Here is an 18,153-nt window from a genome sequence, read left to right on the forward strand (position 1 = left end):
AGCATTTGACAAAATTTAAAATTTTTTTAATGTTATTTTTTTTAATTTTTATTTATTTATTCATTTTAGAGAGGAGAGAGAGTTAGAATGAGAGAGAGAGAGAGAGAGAGAGAGAGAGAGAGAGAGAGAAAGGGGGGAGGAGCAGGAAGCATCAACTCCCATATATGCCTTGACCAGGCAAGCCCAGGGTTTTGAACCGGTGACCTCAGTGTTCCAGGTCAACGCTTTATCCACTGCGCCACCACAGGTCAGGCTAAAATTTTTTTATGATAAAAACTCAACAGCCTGACCAGGTGATGGGGCAGTGTAAAGCATTGACCTGGGATGCCAAGGACCCAGGTTCGAAACCCCAAGGTTGCCAGCTTGAGTGTGGGATCATAGGCATGACTCCATGGTCATTGGCTTGAAGCCTAAGATCACTGACTTGAGCCCAAGGTTGCTAGCTTGGCCAAGGGGGTCACTGGCTCAGCTGGAGCCCTATGGTCAAGGCATGTAGGAGAAGCAATCAATGAACAACTAAAGTGCTGCAACTACAAGCTGATGCTTCTCATCTATCTCCCTTCCTCTCTATCTGTCTCCATCTGTCTCTGTCTCTGTGTCTCTCTATCTCTCTCTTGTTTAAAATAAAAGTCTCAACAGAATGGGTATAGAAGGAATGTATCTCAACAAAATAAAGGCTATATGTGACAAACCCACTGCTAACATCATACTCACTGGTGAAAAGCTACAAGCCAGTCCCCTAAGATCAGGAACAAAACAAGGATGTCCACTATCACCACTTCTATTCAGTATAGTATTGGAAGTCCTAGCCACAGAAGACTAGAAATAAAAGGCATCCAAATTGGAAAGGAAGAAGTAAAATTCTTATTATTTGCAGATGACATGATACTATATATAGAAAACCCTAAAGAAAACCCTACACAGACAACTGTTAAAACTAATAAATTCAGTAAAGTTGTGGGATTCAGAAATCTGTTGCATTTCTATACACCAATAACAAATGAAAAGAAGAAGAAACCAAGAAAACAATGCTATTTACAATTGCATCAAGAAACATAGAGTACCTAGACACAAATTTAACTGAGGCGGTGAAAGACCTATACTTTGAAAATTATAAGACACTGAAGAAAGAAATTGAAGTAGATACAATGGAAGAATATACCTTGTTCAAAGATTAGAAGGATTAATATTATTAAAATGTTCTTACTACCTAAAGTAATACACGGGTTCAATGCAATCCCTATTAAAACACCAATGACATTTTTCTCAGAATTAGAACAACTAATCTTAAAATTTTCTATGGAACCACAAAAGACTCCAAATAGAATCTTGATAAGAATGAAGTGTGAGGTATCATGCTTTGATAATCACACTATACTATAAAGCTACAATAATCAAAATATATGGTACTGGCATAAAAATAGATGTATAGATCAATAGAATAGAACAGAGATCCTCAAAATAAATCCTCATTTAATGGTTGATTAAACTGGAACAAAGGAGGCAAGAGCATGCAGTTGGGTAAAGACAGTCTCTTTGATAAGTGGTATTGGGACAACTAGACAGATATAGGCAAAAGAATAAAATTGAACCACTTTCTTACACCATATACAAAAATAACCTCAAAATGGATTAAAAACTTGAATGTAAGATCTGAAATGATAAAACTTCTAGAAAAAAACAGAGGCTTAAACTCTTTGACATCACTCTTAATATCTTTTTAGACATCACTCCTCCTTAGGCAAAGACAGCAAAAACAACAACAACAACAACAAAAAACCCAACAAAAATGAAGAAGAAGAAGCAGCACATGGGACTATATCAAACTAAAGAATTTTGTGCAGCAAAGGAAGTGAACAAAACAGAAAGACAGCCTATTGAATGAGGGAAGGTATTCACAAAGGAGACATCTGATAAGGGGTTAATATTCAAAATATGTAAGAAACTCATACAACTTAACACCAAGAAAAACAAACAACCCAATTTAAAAGTGGGCAGATGACTTGAATAGACATTTCTCCAATGAGTACATACAGATGGCCAACAGACATATTAAAGGATTCTTATCATCACTAATTACTAGGGAAATGCAAATTAAAACCACAATGAGATATTACATCACACCTATCAGAATGGCTATCATCAATAAATTAACAAACAAGTGTTGGCAAGAATGTTAAGAAAAGGAAACACTTGAACACTGTTGGTGGGATTATAAATTAGTGCAGTCACTATGGAAAACAGTATGGTAATTCCTCAAAAAACTAAAAATAGAGCTGCCATATGATCCAGCAGTTTCTGTACTGGGTATTTATCCAAAGAAAAGAAAACACTAATTCAAAAAATTTATATGAACTCCTGTGTTTATTGCAGTATTACTAGTAATAGCCAAGATATGGAAGCAACCTAGATGCCCATCAATAGATGAATTGATAAAGGAGTCCATAGATAATGGAATATTATTCAGCAGTCAAAAAGAATGAAATCTTGCCATTTGCAAAAACATGGATGTATTTAGCGGGTACTAAGCTAAGTGAAATAAGTCAGACAGAAAAAGATAAATACTGTATGATTTCACTCATATGTGGAATCTAAAAAAATAAATAACAAGCAAATAAACAAAGCAAACAGAAACAATCCAGAGAGAGAGAGAGAGAGAGAGAACAAGCTGGTGGTTGCTAGGGAGGGGGTTGGGGAAGAGGGTGTGAATAATTTGTTTTAATTAAAAAAAAAGACTTGAAGCTGGCCTATGGTCACACAGTGGATAAAATGTCACCCTGGAATGCTGAGGTCACAGGTTCGAAACCCTGGGCTGGCCCAGTAACAACAAGCAAGCAATGAACAACTGAAGTGAAACAACTATGAGTTGATACTTCTTATTCCCCACTACCTCTCTCTTCTCTCTGTAAAATCAATAAATAAAACCTTTTAAAATATAAAAAATTAATTAAATAAATAAATAGCCTCGCCACTTTCCCTAGTGCATCTACCCCACCACACCCCCCACTCTGAGCCCGCCTGGGCCTGTGGGCCCTCATGCCATGAAGAAGTGTAGACAGGATTGGTAATGAGCTTATAGATTCGAGGCCTATAGATGGGCAAAGACATGAAAGCTTCAGGGCCAAACAGACCTGCCAGGGGAGCTTGCTGACCCAGCCGTTTTGGCCCTGGAACGTGGCCTTGCTGCTGCTTGCTGACCAGCAGTATGTGCAGCTGGTGTTCCTGCCCCGCACTCTCTCCGGGGCCCTTTCTCCGTTCCTGACACCCATCCCAACCATCCCAAATACAAGTGACTTTTGTTTTTCACTCTCATTTACACATTGATTTTGTGTTTTTATCAGTGAAATGGGGGGGGGGCACTTAAAATGCTGTTTTAACAGGGTTATTAGCTTTTAGGAGCTGTTGGTCTGCTACAATACCACCCACATTGGTCTGTCATTCCAAAGAAATTCATAATTGAGGAGTTGTATGATATAAAGTATACTATATAGCTATTTTTGTAAGAATTAGTAATTTTCTTTTTCTTCTTTTCCAAGTGAGAGGAGGGGAGATAGAAAGACTAACTCCTGCATGTGCCCTGACCAGGATCCACCTGGTAACCCCCATCTGGGGCCCATGCTCTGCCCATTCCTGGCTATGCTTGTAACCAAGCTATTTTTAGCACGAGGCGGGGGTTCCACTAGAGTAGCGGTTCTCAACCTGTGGGTTGTGACCCCAGCAGGGGTCGAACGACCAAAACACAGGGGTCGCCTGCACTAGAGCCATCTTCAGCACTCAGGACCCATGTGCTCAAACCTGTTGAGCCATGGCTGTGGGAGGAGAGGGGAAGAGAGAGAGAAAAGGGGGAGCAGGAGGGGTAGAGAAGCAGATGGTCACTTCTCCTGTGTTCCTTGACTGGGAATTGAACCTGGGACATCCACATGCTGGGCCAAAGCCTTACCACTGAACAAACCGTCCCGGGCCCGAATTAGGAATTTAATTGAGAATTTCTTGTGAATCTTGGAGCTAAAAATAAGAGATATCATGGCCTCAATATTCTTTACTGCCTCCCTATCTCTACCCTAGTCTTCTCTAACTCCGTCAAATAGAGGTAGTTCAGTCAGGAAGTTTAGGACACAGAAGTTCTCGCCCTTTAGATTCACATGTATCAGATTTTAAATTTAACTTAAAATTAACCCCAACCACTCTTAACGATTGGCATTCCCCATCAGGTAGGATGTTATCTATTTTTATTTTCCTGGCACATTTTCACCCTTCTAGTAAAGTTTTCTTCCTATTTAAGAAAAAAAAAAATCTCTTTCTTAATTTTTTTTTGTTTTGTTTTATTTTAATTTTTTTAATTTATTTTTTAGAGAGGAGAGGGAGAGACAGAGAGAGAGAGAGAGAGGAGAGACAGAGAGAGAGAAGGGGGGAGGAGCTGGAAGCATCAACTCCCATATGTGCCTTGACCAGGCAAGCCCAGAGTTTCGAACCGGCGACCTCAGCATTTCCAGGTCGACGCTTTATCCACTGCGCCACCACAGGTCAGGCCTCTTTCTTAATTTTTAAGAGGAAAGCAGCATCTGTTTCCTTATTTAGCAGCATATCTCCCCATTAATTGCAAGTGCATGAGTGTGACCACTGTGACTTTTAAAGGAGAGATCAGAGAAAATGAAAGGCAGAGTGATCGAAATAGGAGTGAATCCTTAGAGAAAGGCGGTATTTATGCTGAGAATGATGGACAGCACATCCTGAGACCAGCAAGTGTGTGTATTACGCACCTAGGAGTTTCTCTAGAGAGCTGTCCCCAAATACCCCCACTCTGGGCTTTCTCTTCACCCCAGCAACAAGGTCAGTGATGGGTGGAGGCTCATGGGTCGGGCAAAGAAGTCAGGTTCCAACCATCCTTGAGTTTTTATTTGTTTCATTTCTGTTCAAAAAAACCCAAACCTCTCCACATAAAAATAGGTCTGTCAAATGGTCGTAACCCAACAAGAATAGCTGAAGTCTAAGCCAAGTCTGAAGATGGGTGAAGGTTGGTGGTAATTAGGAGCCAAGACCATCGTACAGGCAGGATGGAGATCGGACAAGGATGAAGAGCAGCTGGTCAGATCATCAGGAAGTTGGGCCAAGTGGCAGGGAAGCCAGAGGGGCAGAGGGCCGAAGGACAGCCCCATTCTCTTGAGAGTCACTGGCCTGCAGGAGATCTGCCACTCATGGCTGCGCTAGCCTTCTTGGGCATCTCCACTTGGAAAATAACACCTCTTAATCTTAAAGAGGCCGAAATTTAGAAATGCTGGCTCTCCAGCAGGGGCCGCTAACCTGTCATTGCCACCCCAGAAGCAGGTCCTACTGACTTCTCCCCTTCCACTCTGTCTCCCAGATTTCTGCTTTATCCTAAACTCCTGTTCCTTGCAGCCCCTGGTGCCCAGATGCTCCTCTCCACTTTCTGTGCTTTAGCCTCCCAGCCAATCCCACAGCCCTCCTGGGCAATAGAGAGACTAAGGCCATGGAAGCTCCAAGACCAGTGGCCATAACTGCAGACTGGTCATGAAGCAAAGATATTAAAGGCTTCCAGAGAGACAAACCAGCCCTTATGAATGTACTAGTTTTCTAAATAGCAACATCAAAAGCTAAACACCAGCGGCACGGAGACTTTGAATTCTCTGGGTAAATGATTTCTGACATAAGAGTTCTGAATCCAGTCAAAGCATCAGTCAAGTGTGCAGGTGGAATAAAGTTGTAGTAAGACATGTTAAATCTCAAAAAGATTACATTGCCATATTGCCGTCCTTAAGGAGTTGCTAGGTCAGGAGCCAGCCAACGGAGACCCCCCGGCCAGGTCCAGCTTGCTACCTGTTGTTGTTTTTCATAACCCACAAGCTAAGAGCATTTACTTTTTTTAAGGGTTACATTTTAATTAGTTATATAAGTACCTTGATCTCTTTTGCCTTTGGCCCTGTGTTCTTTATCCCCTTAAGGGGGTTTGCTGGCACTGTGCTAGACAAAGTGTTCCGCTGAAATGGGGAGTCAGTTAAGAAAGAAGAAGTCATGAGAGCCAAGAAACAAGAGACGGACGTGGGAGAGGAGGGATGCGGAATGAAGGGAGAGCTGGGAGTTCAGCCCCGCGCAGGCTCAGAGGGCGGCACACCCAGACAGACGGGAGCCAGGGCACAGAGCGCTCCCCAGGAGTCTCCCAGAAGGCCAGTGGACGTGGTACACTCGTCAGTGAGTTTGAAATGATGGAGAACAACTATATTCTGCCAGGAACTTTGAGATTGGATTAGTAACAGATAGATAGCAAACGAACAAAACAAAAACAAGGCAGTGTTTAACTTGGGGAAAAGAAAATGATTACAAAAGGAAACGCAGTCATGGAATTGATGGATCATCCGTGACTCAGCCGTGAATGGTATCTAGAGTATAGTAAGTTCAATTTAATCAAATATTAAAATAGAACCAAACAGGAAGGTGGGAGGGGGGAATGAGAGGAGAGTTAAATTCTCATCTTTCATAATAGGAAATTAAGAGCAAATAAAATCAGGAATTAACATATCAGCATATAATTTATATATAGAAAAGTAATTATAAATTGAAACAGCTAAAATATTTATAGTATTCTGCTTTCAAAGAGCCAGCATCAGAAGCAGGCCAGAAGATGCTGGATTTAGTTATAAGCCTTACAGAATGGCTTGACTTTTAAAATAATGTGTCTATATTACTTTTTAAACAGATTTTTAAAATAATAAAACAAAAAAAAGGAAAGCGGCTGGTCAGCCCAGGAACTGATGTCCTGGTCACCATGCCCAGGTGGGGAAGAGGCACAGTTGGGGTGACGCCAGGCTCCTAGGTGGGGGTGGCTGGCTTCAGTGAGACCTTGCTAACTTCAGTTATCACTGTTGTTCCTGACTGGAGTGTGAAAGCATTTCAGTCAAGTGTCAGTACTGATAGCCATTCCTTCCTGTACCGAACATGCTCTGTGTTTCATCCCTAGCTGTTGTTGCTGGGATGAATACATCATGATTCTTGCCCTTAAGGAGTTCACACAATGGTGAGATATAAAGTCACTCATTCAACTAATGGATGATTGCTCTACATGGTAAAAAGAATATACTGGAGAGAAAGGTGCCTGCAGAGAAAAGTCTCAGAAGTCAGAAGCCCTTCAGTGGAGCCCTGGAGGTGAAATAGGAATTGGGGGAGGTGGGTGGGGGAGGAACTGATGTTCAAGCACAAGGGAACAGAATGTGCAAAGGCACAAAGGGGACCCAAGCATGACAGAGCTTCCTACAGGTGATACCTCCATGTGGCCTGGAGTCAAGAGCTCAGAATTTAGAGGATGAAGCTGGAGAGGTGAGCAGAAGATAGATAATCAGCTCAGTGACTCCTCATGCCATAATAAAGAATCTGGACTTTGTTTTCAAGGTTACGCAAAGCCAGCTCTTACCAGAGCAATAGCATGAAAGCCAGCTCTCAGCCCCGTGGAAAATGAAATGGAAGCTGGAGTAGAGAGATGAGTGAGGATGCAGTCTATCCTTTGGGTGAGAAATGAAGAGGGTCTGTTCTAAGGCCATGTCAGTGAGGCCGAGAAAGGAAGATGCATTTGAAGATACTAAGGAAGCTCAGTCGACAGTCTGATGCCCCATTAGATGGGGGAGGTGAGGGAGAGAAAGGAGGCAAGGACAACCCCCAGGTTCTTGTCCGGACACTGAGCAGGCAGCCGAGCCACTTACAATACAAGGAGGAGGGTTGGAGAAAGGAGATGAGTGATGTTTGAGCATGGGGAGGTTGAGGGGTTTGTGGGAATGTTGGTAGAGGTCTAGTAAGTAGTAATATATATCGCGTGGGCATCAGGAGAGATTCCTGGGCTGGGAGACATATCAGAATCAGCTTCTGGACAAGGGGCAACATCTCACTCGGGTGAAGTGAGATAGCAAGAGAGAAGAAGGCCCTAGTAAACTCAGGAAAACACCAGATTTCAGGTGCAGACAGAGGAAAAGTCGCCCTGGAGAGGCTGAGGAGATAGGCGTGGATCAGGAAACAGAGACCGATTGAGGCCCCATGCCACTAGAGGCCAGGTAAGCCGAGGACTGAGGTGTTTTTAGGGTGCTACTGGCATTACAGACTAGTTAGCACATTACAGAATAGTTAGCATATTTGGCCCCACCCACTAATAGCCTATAGAAACCTCCACTCACATCCTATGACAACAAAAATGTCCTTCCATGTTTCCAAACACTCCTCAGGGACAATTAGCGATTGGGTGACCTTGGTGAGAGCAGTTGCCATTGAGTTTGGGGTGAAGCCATGGAAGGAGATCACGGCTCCTCTGTCCTACTACAGTCATCCCTCCTTAGGCCTCTTCCTGCACTCTGGGGCTCTCCTCTTTGCAACCCCGTCCTATCCCATGTGACATCACTTCCTGGGCTGGCCAGTCACTGTGGAGTTTTTGAGCTTTTAAAAAAATTTTTTTTTATTTTAGTGAGATGAGGGGAGGGGGAGACAGACTCCCACATGTGCCTCGACCGGGATCCACCCAGCAAGCCTCCTAAGGGTGATGCTCTGCCCATCTGTGCCCTTGCTCCATTGCATCAGAGCCAATTTTTAGTGCCTGAGGCAGAGGCCATGGAACCATCCTCAGTGCCCAGGGCCAACTCGCTCTAATGGAGCCATGGCTATAGGAAGAAGGGAGGGAGGAAGGGAGAGGGAGGGAGGGAGAGAGAGAGAAGGGGAGAGAGAGAGAGAGAGAGAGAGAGAGACAAGAAGGGGAGGAGTGGAGAAGCAGATGGGTGCTTCTCCTGTGTGCCCTGACTGGGAATCAAACTTGGGACCTCCATACACCAGGCCGCCACTCTACCACTGAGCCAACCGGCCAGGGCTGAGCTTTAAATTTATTACTGAGCTTCTACGATGTTCCAGGGATACCACAGTCGATAAGGTGGTCTGGGTCCTCTCTCTCCTGGAACTTGCAGTGAACAAACAAGTATAGCCAGGTGGGAGGGGCTTGAATAGGCCCCAGGGGGGGTTTGTTCTAGATAGAAGAAGGGGGAGGGCAGAGGGGCACTTGGATCTGGGGAGAAGATGCACAGAGCAGAACGAGGAGACTGGGGAAAGGTGGGGTGCCTTCCTCTGGGGACAGAGAGGTGGGGTGACAGGGCTATAGGATGGGAAGAAGGGGCCCATGGCTTTTGGACACGACTCCCATACCTGGTGTGTCCTCACAGGGCAGCCTGCTGGGGCTGGAGTCTGCAGCGTGGTCTGTGGGTGCTGGAGACGCCATGGGGAGAGCCTGCTGACCACCTGATCTGTGGCCAGTACAGGGGCCCAGTGGAGTCAGCAGAGGGAGAGCATTTTGGAGGGATGCCACAGAGAAGGAAAGCTGGAGGCTACAAGGCCAATGCCATGGGCTTTGCAGAGGGAGAGAGAAGCGGGAGCCATGCCCCTGCGGGAGCTTGACAGTCACAGTTCTGGCAGAGCTGTGTGGATGGAGAGGAATCCCTGTGAGGACAGAAACTGGTAATCCGTTGGCTCACATCTCAAATATGCCCAGGGCTGGGTCTTTTTAATAGATTTAAATACTCAATTTCTAACTGAAGAAGTTCATATTACACTGAGACTACAGAAGAAATTAGAATCATCTAGTTTAGTTCCCTCATTTAACAGACCTAGAACCCTGGAAGGTGAAGACAGGGCCCGCAGCGCATGCCAAGCGCACTGTGGTCAGCCGGGGAAGGTCCGGGGCGAGCTCTCTCCCACATGCCTTGCTGTCCCCTCTGTGGCTAGAGACAGAACCAGGGATGGGCTCTCCAGTTTCCCCTGTATGTGGAGTCTGTCCTGTATGTGGGGAGTGATTCTGTGGCCACAGCAATGGCATCCTGACTCCACAAGACAGCCACTGTCAGCATCTTGGCGTGACCACACCCAGTGACTTGATTTGAAAGCTTTTGGTGGTACTGTCTTTTTTTTTTTTTTTTTTAAGTGAGAAGAGTGGAGATAGACAGACTCCTGCATGCAACCTGGCCAGGATCTACTCAGCAGTCCCCACCTGGGACCGATGCTGGAATCAAATGAGCTATCCTCAGTGCCTGAGGCCGACGCTCAGACCAACCAAACTACTGGCTATGAGAAGGGTAGAGAGAGAGAAGGGGGAGAGAAGCAGATGGTTGCTTCTCATGTGTGCCCTGACCAGGAATCAAACCTGGAATGTCTGCATGCCAAGCCCACACTCTATCCACTGAGCCAACTGGCCAGGGCTGACACTATCTTATATTACCATGAAGTATGAGTAATTTTATTTGGAGACAGTTACTGCCTTTGAGACAAGTATGGGGAAAGTGTAATGTAGAAAGGAAGCCTCAGAGAAAGACACATCTATGAGTAACCTCCAGGAAGGCGGGTCACCACAGCCAATTGGCTGTTCTTCTTGAGTGATGTGAATGGGACTCCCAGCTCAGAGAGGTTCCACCAGAGTAGGGCTCCCAGCAGAGCTGAGGAGCCTAACCTCAGACCTCGCAGATGCCCGCCTCCTGTCTGCAAACTGCACCCCCCCAACACTGTCATTCCACTGGGCTGGATATTGACCGTGGCACCAGCAGCTGGCCAAAATGTGGCTTGATTCATGCCTCAGATCTTAAATCCATGAACAAAAAAGCAATTACGACAGAATATACGTAAGGGGTATTATAAGTGATATATTATGTGTTCCTTTCCTGCTGTTCCACTTTCAAATTGACTGAAATCCAAAAATGTCATTGTACAAAATTGATATTTCATTAAAAAAATTAAGTAGAACATTGAGTAAGGCATGGTGCTGTCTGCCAAATTGTCTCCCATCCAGAAGTACCTTCTGGTTCCTTCTCCCTTGTGCATTCCAACCTCTCTAGTACAGCTAGTGGTTTATCTTTTCTTTTCTTTTTTTTTTAATGCTGACTAAGCTGAAGGTTAATGCATGACTATATGAATTATCTAATTCTAGCACTTTCCAAGAACCTCCGTTCTTTAGGCTCAAACACCCGCTGTCTCAGGCCAAATTTTTTTCAATATAGACTGGATTTTTGTTCCATTTTGTTGCTTGCTTTTTTATTTTTATTTCTTTTTATTTATTTATTTTGTGGCAGAGACAGAGAGAGTCAGAGAGATGGACAAATAGGGACAGACAGGCAGGAAGGGAGAGAGATGAGAAACATCAATTCTTCGTTGTGGCTCCTTAGTTGTCCATTGATTGATTTCTCATATGTGCCTTGACTGGGGGGCTACACAGTAGACCGAGTAACCCCTTGCTCGAGCCAGCGACCTTGGGCTCAAGCTGGTGAGCTTTGCTCAAACCAGTTGAGCCCGCACTCAAGCTGGTGACCTTGGCGTCTCGAACCTGGGCCCTCCACATCCCAGTTCGATGCTCTATCCACTGTGCCACCACCTGGTCAGGCTGTTGCCTGCTTTTTAAAAAAACATTGTCATTTTTACATCTACACTCCAAAAACTGAAGAATTCCAAAGACTGACATTTTTATTGCATTGGTCTATTTACTAACTTCACATGTTACCAAGTTGGCATCCTCCCACAACTCTGAATTCGGCATCCCACTGGTGTCCTTGTGAGCAGTCTGGTGGCCTGGGCCTGGGTGTGTGGGCGCCTGCTGTGCTGAGCAGTGAGAGCTAACAGCAGAAAGAGAGGATCACCTGGAGGGACAGACGTGGCCTGTGCTATTCTGATCCCCAGCAGCTCCTGAGTATTAAAATACCTGGTGAGCGTGAGTGGGGAGGCTCTGGGGGTGACAGGAGGGTTGGGGCTGCTGCGGTGGAGAGCAGCTCCTGCTGGAATCGAACACTGAAGGTGTGGTGGGCGATGCATCTAGTGCCCCCGGTGATGCTGCCGTTTGCCAGGATGCAGACAGGCAGCTGGACCGAGCCAGGCCAGTGGCTCCATATGAAAGACGAAGAATGGACCTCGTGCTGAGTACAGAAGGTGTCTGAGGGCCTTTAGTTCGCCTGTGCTCATGAATACACACATTCCAGTGTCATCCTGAACAGACAGAATCTGGGCCTTAAAGAATAAGAACACACTTAGTCATTCAGTCCTTCATTTAACAGACATTTATGGAACAGCTTCTACATGGCAGACACTGCCTTAATGTGAGGCTACACAGGTCCTCTGAGCATCAGTCCTGTAAGAACTCAGTGCAACTGAATGCAGCACGGGAGAGGGACTGTGCTGGCATTGGGTCCGAGGGCCACCTTTCCTGGGAGGATGTGAGAGTTGGCCAGGGGCTCACTGTGGGAAGAGCCCTCCAGCTGGAACAGACGGCTGTTCCTCTGCCTCATCTACCTGGGCACGGGAGTCAGCCCTAGGCACGCAGGGCCAGGGCAGCGCCCTCAGCAAGAGCCAACTTGATTTGGGGTACTGTTTGGCTCTCACCCACCCATCTTCAGCAGTTTGGGCTACACTGGAGTGATCCTTGTGAAGGGGTGAGCTGACCTTTGGCTTCTGATTTCAGCACGTCCTCTGACATGGGAGAAGTAGGTGTCCTGTGGGAGTGGGAATGGAGTCAGAGACTGGGGGTCTGTTCGTGGGGGCTCCTCTTCAGTGTGTCCTGCCATCTGGCTTCAGAAGGGGCATTAGAAGGGATCTGATATGTGCCAATAGACACCTTGGGACACCCTTTCCCCTGAGGCTGGGTTTGTTACTTTCTGCTGACTAGAAAAGAGTGTTCATTGATCCCATGTTTGTGGATATTAAAGGGCATATACCTGGGAGAATGTTTGGAAAAATATAGATACGCTAACCATGATGCATGGTGGGATGGAGGGGACTCATTTTCTTCCTTTAGCTCATCTTTTCTGATTTTTCTCAGTACTCAAATATCATTTTTTATATAATAAAATAACTGGAAGAAAAAATATTTTGCGAAATAGCTCCTCAGACTTCCCTTTCAAAATAAAACAGGACAATATTGAACATGATACCAGGGGATGGTGTTCATCACGTCATTTCTGAGGAAGATCTACCATTCAGAGAGACTGCCTACTTTGTGGATGGTAGGGGAAAGAAAAGAAAACGCTAGAGAGCTTAAAACAGTTGTTAAAAAATTGTAAGTTTTTGTTGTTTTAGGGGATTATTGCTCTTCCATACATGAATAAACAATAGAAAAATTGATTCTCCACTCTTAAAATACACACTAGTCACAAGTTGCTTTATGGGCAAGTTTTACTAAACCTTCAGAAAACAGTTGACCCTCATCTTACATGGTCTCAGAGAGTAGAAAAAGAGAGCCACCCAATCTATTTCATGAGGATAGTAAATCTAATGAAAGATAGGCAGTAGCTTTATGGAAATAACTATAAAACATTATTGAAGAACATAGAAGAAGATCTGACTAAAGAGAGAGATATCATGTTGGGAACTTAATAAAAAGATTCCAGTTTACCTCAGGTTCATACAGGCTATTCATGGCATTTGGTCAAATGATCCTAAAATTCATATGGAAGAGTGAAGGCAAGAATAGACAAGATAGGCCCTGGCAGGTTAGCTCAGCGGTAGAGCGTCGGCCTGGCATGCAGGAGTCCTGGATTCCATTCCCTGCCAGGGCACACAGGAGAAGCGCCCATCTGCTTCTCCACCCCTCCCCCTCTCCTTCCTCTCTGTCTCTCTCTTCCCCTCCCGCAGCCGAGGCTCCATTGGAGCAAAGATGGCCCGGGCACTGAGGACGGCTCTGTGGCCTCTGCCTCAGGTGCTAGAATGGCTCTGGATGCAACAGAGCGACGCCCCAGAGGGGCAGAGCATCGCCCCCTGGTGGGCATGCCGGGTGGATCCCGGTCAGGCGCATGTGGGAGTCTGACTGCATCCCCGTTTCCAGTTTCGGAAAATGAATAAATTATAAAATAAAATAATAAAATAATAAAAAAAAAGAATAGTCAAGATAATTTCTAAGAACAAAATGGGGGAACTTCCCTATGGCTTATTAAGATTTATTATGAGTTATAATAATTAAGACGGTATAATACTGGTTTTTAAAGTAGACATTGCTCAGTGGAACATAATAAAAAAACTCAGACCTGTGCAATATTTAAACTTGACCAGAAAATTGTGGCCTAACAGATTAGCAGCAGAAGGATTAACTATTTAACAAATTAAATTAATTTCAAGGAGAAAAAGGTACCTCATACAATATGCACAAATAAATTCCAGGTGAATTAAAGACCTAAATGTGAAAAGCAAAATTAAAACTTTTGGAAAATATGTAAGACTCATTTATCACCTCATGACAGGAAAAGATATTTTTTTAATTTTTCCATTGATTTAAAAGAGTGAGGTGAGGGGATGGGAGGGAGCGAGAGAGAGAAAGAGTAAGAGAGAAGCATCAACTCATTTCACTTAGCTATTCCATTTAGTTATGCACTCATTGGTTGCTTCTCATATGTGCCTGACTGGGGGGCCAACCTGCTATCTCAGTGCTCTGGGATGGTGCTCTATTCACTGAACCACCTGGCAAGGGCCCAGAAAAGGATTTTTTTGGAGGGGGGGGGAGAGAGGAAGACATTAACTCATAGTTGCAGCACTTTAGTTGTTCATTAATTGCTTCTCTTATGTGCCTTGACAGGGGGCTCCAGCTGAACCATTGACCCCTTGCTCAAGCCAGCAACCTTAGGCTCAAGCCAGCAACCTTTGGGCTCAAGCTAGCGACCATGGGGTCATGTCAGTGATCCCACATTCAAGCCAGCGACCCTGTGCTCAAGCTGGTTAGCCCACACACAAGCCGTGACCTTGGGTTCTTGAACCTGAGACGTCAGTGTCCCAGATTGATGCTCTATCCACTGTGCCAGCACCGATCAGACCCAGGAAAGGATTTTTAAAAACATGATACAAAAACCACTAACTATAAAGGAAAATATTCATAAACATGACTATGTTAAAATTTTTTATTTCTGTATGACTCAAGACACCATCTAATACATTAAAAGATAATGCTACAGACTGGGAAGAGAAAGTGTGATCAGCAGAGGATTAGAATTCATAATATATTAAAAGCTCCTACAGATTAGCTGGAAAAAGACATACATTTGAGTTGTGAGAGAAAATGAGTAAATTATATAAATGAGCAATTCACAGAAAAAAGACCTGAATGCTCAATATATTGAATCCCACTAGCAGTCAAAGAAATTTATATTAAAGCAAGAGGCCATTTGGTACTTATTAGATTGTCGGAACTTTAAAGGTGGACTATTGGAAGTGTTGATGAGGAAGTGGAACCACAGGGACTCATACTCTGCTGCTGGGAGTGAAAATTAGTGCAGTCTCACTGGAAAGTAATTGGCAGCCTCTGGTACAGGATCTGGCGGTCACGTTCTAGGTATGCTGTTGTGTGTGCGCACAAAGAGACACGTCTGTGGGCTTTCTTGCTTGCAGGAAGTGGAAAGAACTTAAATGTCTGTCACCAGGGAACATGGATATATAGTATATTCATATAAGCATTAGATAAATATTGAAAGCATGATGTTGAATGAAGAGTTGCACAAGAATCTGTAGTATGACACCTTTATCTGAAGTTTCAAAACACTGTGATCAATGCAGTGTTGATGCATGCATATACCTGAGGCTAACGTAGGAAAGCAAGGATGAGAGAGAGACACAACAACTTCTGAAATGCATTAAATCTGCAGAGATAGAAGGGAAAGAGAAAGATTTGAAAACAAAGAGGGCTTTACCTCACTTCTGTGTCTGAGGACAAAATGTTAAGATTTATTCCAACTGGGCGGTGGCCACCCAACTCGAGTTGGTTATTTTATCTTCTGTTTTGTCTATATATTTGAAATATATCATAGTTTTAAAAAAATTAACTTTACTGAGGAAAATCACCTGCTCAATCTCCATCATAAAGTGTGCTATAATTGGAAAAAAAAAAACATTTAAAGTCATTGATGTTTATCACCTCGCAAATAGCCGTTTAGTGTGGTGGGTTGAAGCACAGGACCCTGGGACAGCCTGTGGGTCTGACCCAGCTCTGCCACTCTGAAATGGTGGCTTTAATCAAGCTACACAATCTCTCTTTGCTGTGGTTTCTGTGGATGTAAAGTACTTCTGCTGCTGCTGCTGATGATGGTGATGCTCTTAGTGCCTACTCATAGACGTGCTGCAAGGATGATGAGTTACTGTGGTGAAAGCACACATAGGTGGACTCTGTTATTATGATGCCTAAATGTGAGTTACCATTCGGAGAGACACCAGAGTATTTGTTAGATGCAAAAGAGAGGGGGCTAGAGGGGAAGTAAGTGTTGTTTAAAGAAACCATGTTAAGTAGATGTTTTTTAGTGATGGTTGCTCTTCTCCTGCAGTGAGACAAAAATATCTCTCAGATCTCCAAAATTAGCTTGCTGAGTTGGAGATGATTCACCCCCCAGTGTCTTCACAGTTAGCTCTGATAAATAAAATAATCACTCATTCACTTTTCAGAACCGGCTATAAAATCAATATGAAAAACAAAATCAATATGTACCTCTGTTAAAATATGTAAAGTTTCCTTTGAAAATTAAAGCTTTGCCTGACCTGTGGTGGTGCAGTGGATGAAGCGTCAACCTGGAGTGCCGAGGTTGCCGGTTCAAAACCCTGGGCTTGCCTGGTCAAGGCACATATGAGAAGCAACTATGAGTTGATTCTTTCCACTCCTCTTCCCCTTTTTTATTTCTCTCTAAAGTGAATAAATAAAATCTTTTAAAAAATTAAATCTTTATGTGTCTTCCAGTTTTGATGAATATGTAGTATTATTTGATTGTATCAGACTGGGTTTTTTGTTTTTTAAAAAAAAGAGGATGAACTCTAACTCTCCTTGTTAGATGGGGATTTAAATTGAGGCCTATTTAATGTCTCAAATAAGTGAGAAATCACAGTCATTAGGGAACAAAGAACAATTTTCTGAAAGCAGATGCATGCATACAGGGATTGCAGACTTCAGAGCCAATTTGAAGTACAACTCTGCTACTCACTAGCCTCACAGCTTTGAGTGAATTACTGAAATCTGCTGTGCCTGTTTCCTCACCTATAAAATGAGACCCACAGCCATGCTCTGGCGGAACTTTTGTGAGGATCCATTGCATGGTGGCCACTACCTTGGGTTCATAATCTGTGCTCAGTAGTTAACATTGTCTCTGACGTGATTGTTATTCATTGAGTTAGAAATTCCTCAGTGCTGATGGGTGGGTGGATTGCGGAGAAACTAAGACAGATGAGATGATGAGCTAGAAGCTCTTAAAGCCAACCCTGCCTGTGTTTCTTCACTTCTCCTGCAACAGTAAGTTTTTTCAAGGTCCAAGGTTCTATTTTTGAAATGAATAAAAGCTTGGCCTTGCCTGACCAGGTGGTGGCACAGTGGATAGAGTGTTGGACTGGGATGCAGAGGACCCGAGTTCGAGACCCCCCCGAGGTCGCCAGCTTGAGCGTGGGCTCATCGGGTTTGAGCAGGGCTCACCAGCTTGAGCCCAATGTCGCTGGCTTGAGCAAGGGGTCAATCGGTCTGCTATAGCCCCCAGACAAGACACATATGAAAAATCAATCAATGACAACTAAGGAACTGCAATGAAGAATTGATGTTTCTCATCTCTCTCCCTTCCTGTCTGTCTGTCCCTATCTCTCCCTCTCTCTGACTCTGTCTCTGCAAAAAATTAAAAATTAAAAAAATAAAATTAAAAAAAAAACCACTTGGCCTTCATCTTGAAGATGGTCAAATGCTGCTTTTAAAGTATAATTATTTAATTTGAAGTGTTGCAATGACCCGATCTGCTTTCCTGTAAGAAGCGCCCCACTTGACACCACTGCTTTCATAAATGTTTGCTCAGCACCTGAAACACCCAGCACAGCTGAGGAATTTCATCACGCCTGGGCCCCCCAAAACAGTTTTATCCTCATTCCAGACTACTAAATAAATGGATCTCTAGGACTTAGCAGCCACCAAGGGCGAAGGCAAGACTCTCTACCTGCTCGCAGGCCAGAGCCAAAGGCAGAATTGGAGGAGGAGGGATGACTGATAGCCACATGGCAAAGGGAATGAAGACTTGCTAATGCAACACCACCACCACCACCACCTCGCATTTGGTTGTTTTTGGCAAGTCATTCCTTTCCAAGTATCCAAGCTTGCCTTTCACAGCCAACCCTTATTTTTAAATAATTCATTCTCTTAGTGGGAGGATG

General features: G+C 44.2%; 1 protein-coding gene across 1 annotated transcript in view; it reads left to right on the forward strand.

Annotated features, from left to right (window-relative positions):
• The window catches only part of TNFAIP8L3 (TNF alpha induced protein 8 like 3), a 50,506-nt gene that overhangs the window by 16,232 nt on the left and 16,121 nt on the right, over nt 1-18,153 (forward strand). The gene's annotated exons all lie outside the window — the stretch shown is intronic.

The sequence above is a fragment of the Saccopteryx bilineata genome, chromosome 4 (assembly GCF_036850765.1).
Source record: "Saccopteryx bilineata isolate mSacBil1 chromosome 4, mSacBil1_pri_phased_curated, whole genome shotgun sequence".
Taxonomy (NCBI): domain Eukaryota; kingdom Metazoa; phylum Chordata; class Mammalia; order Chiroptera; family Emballonuridae; genus Saccopteryx; species Saccopteryx bilineata.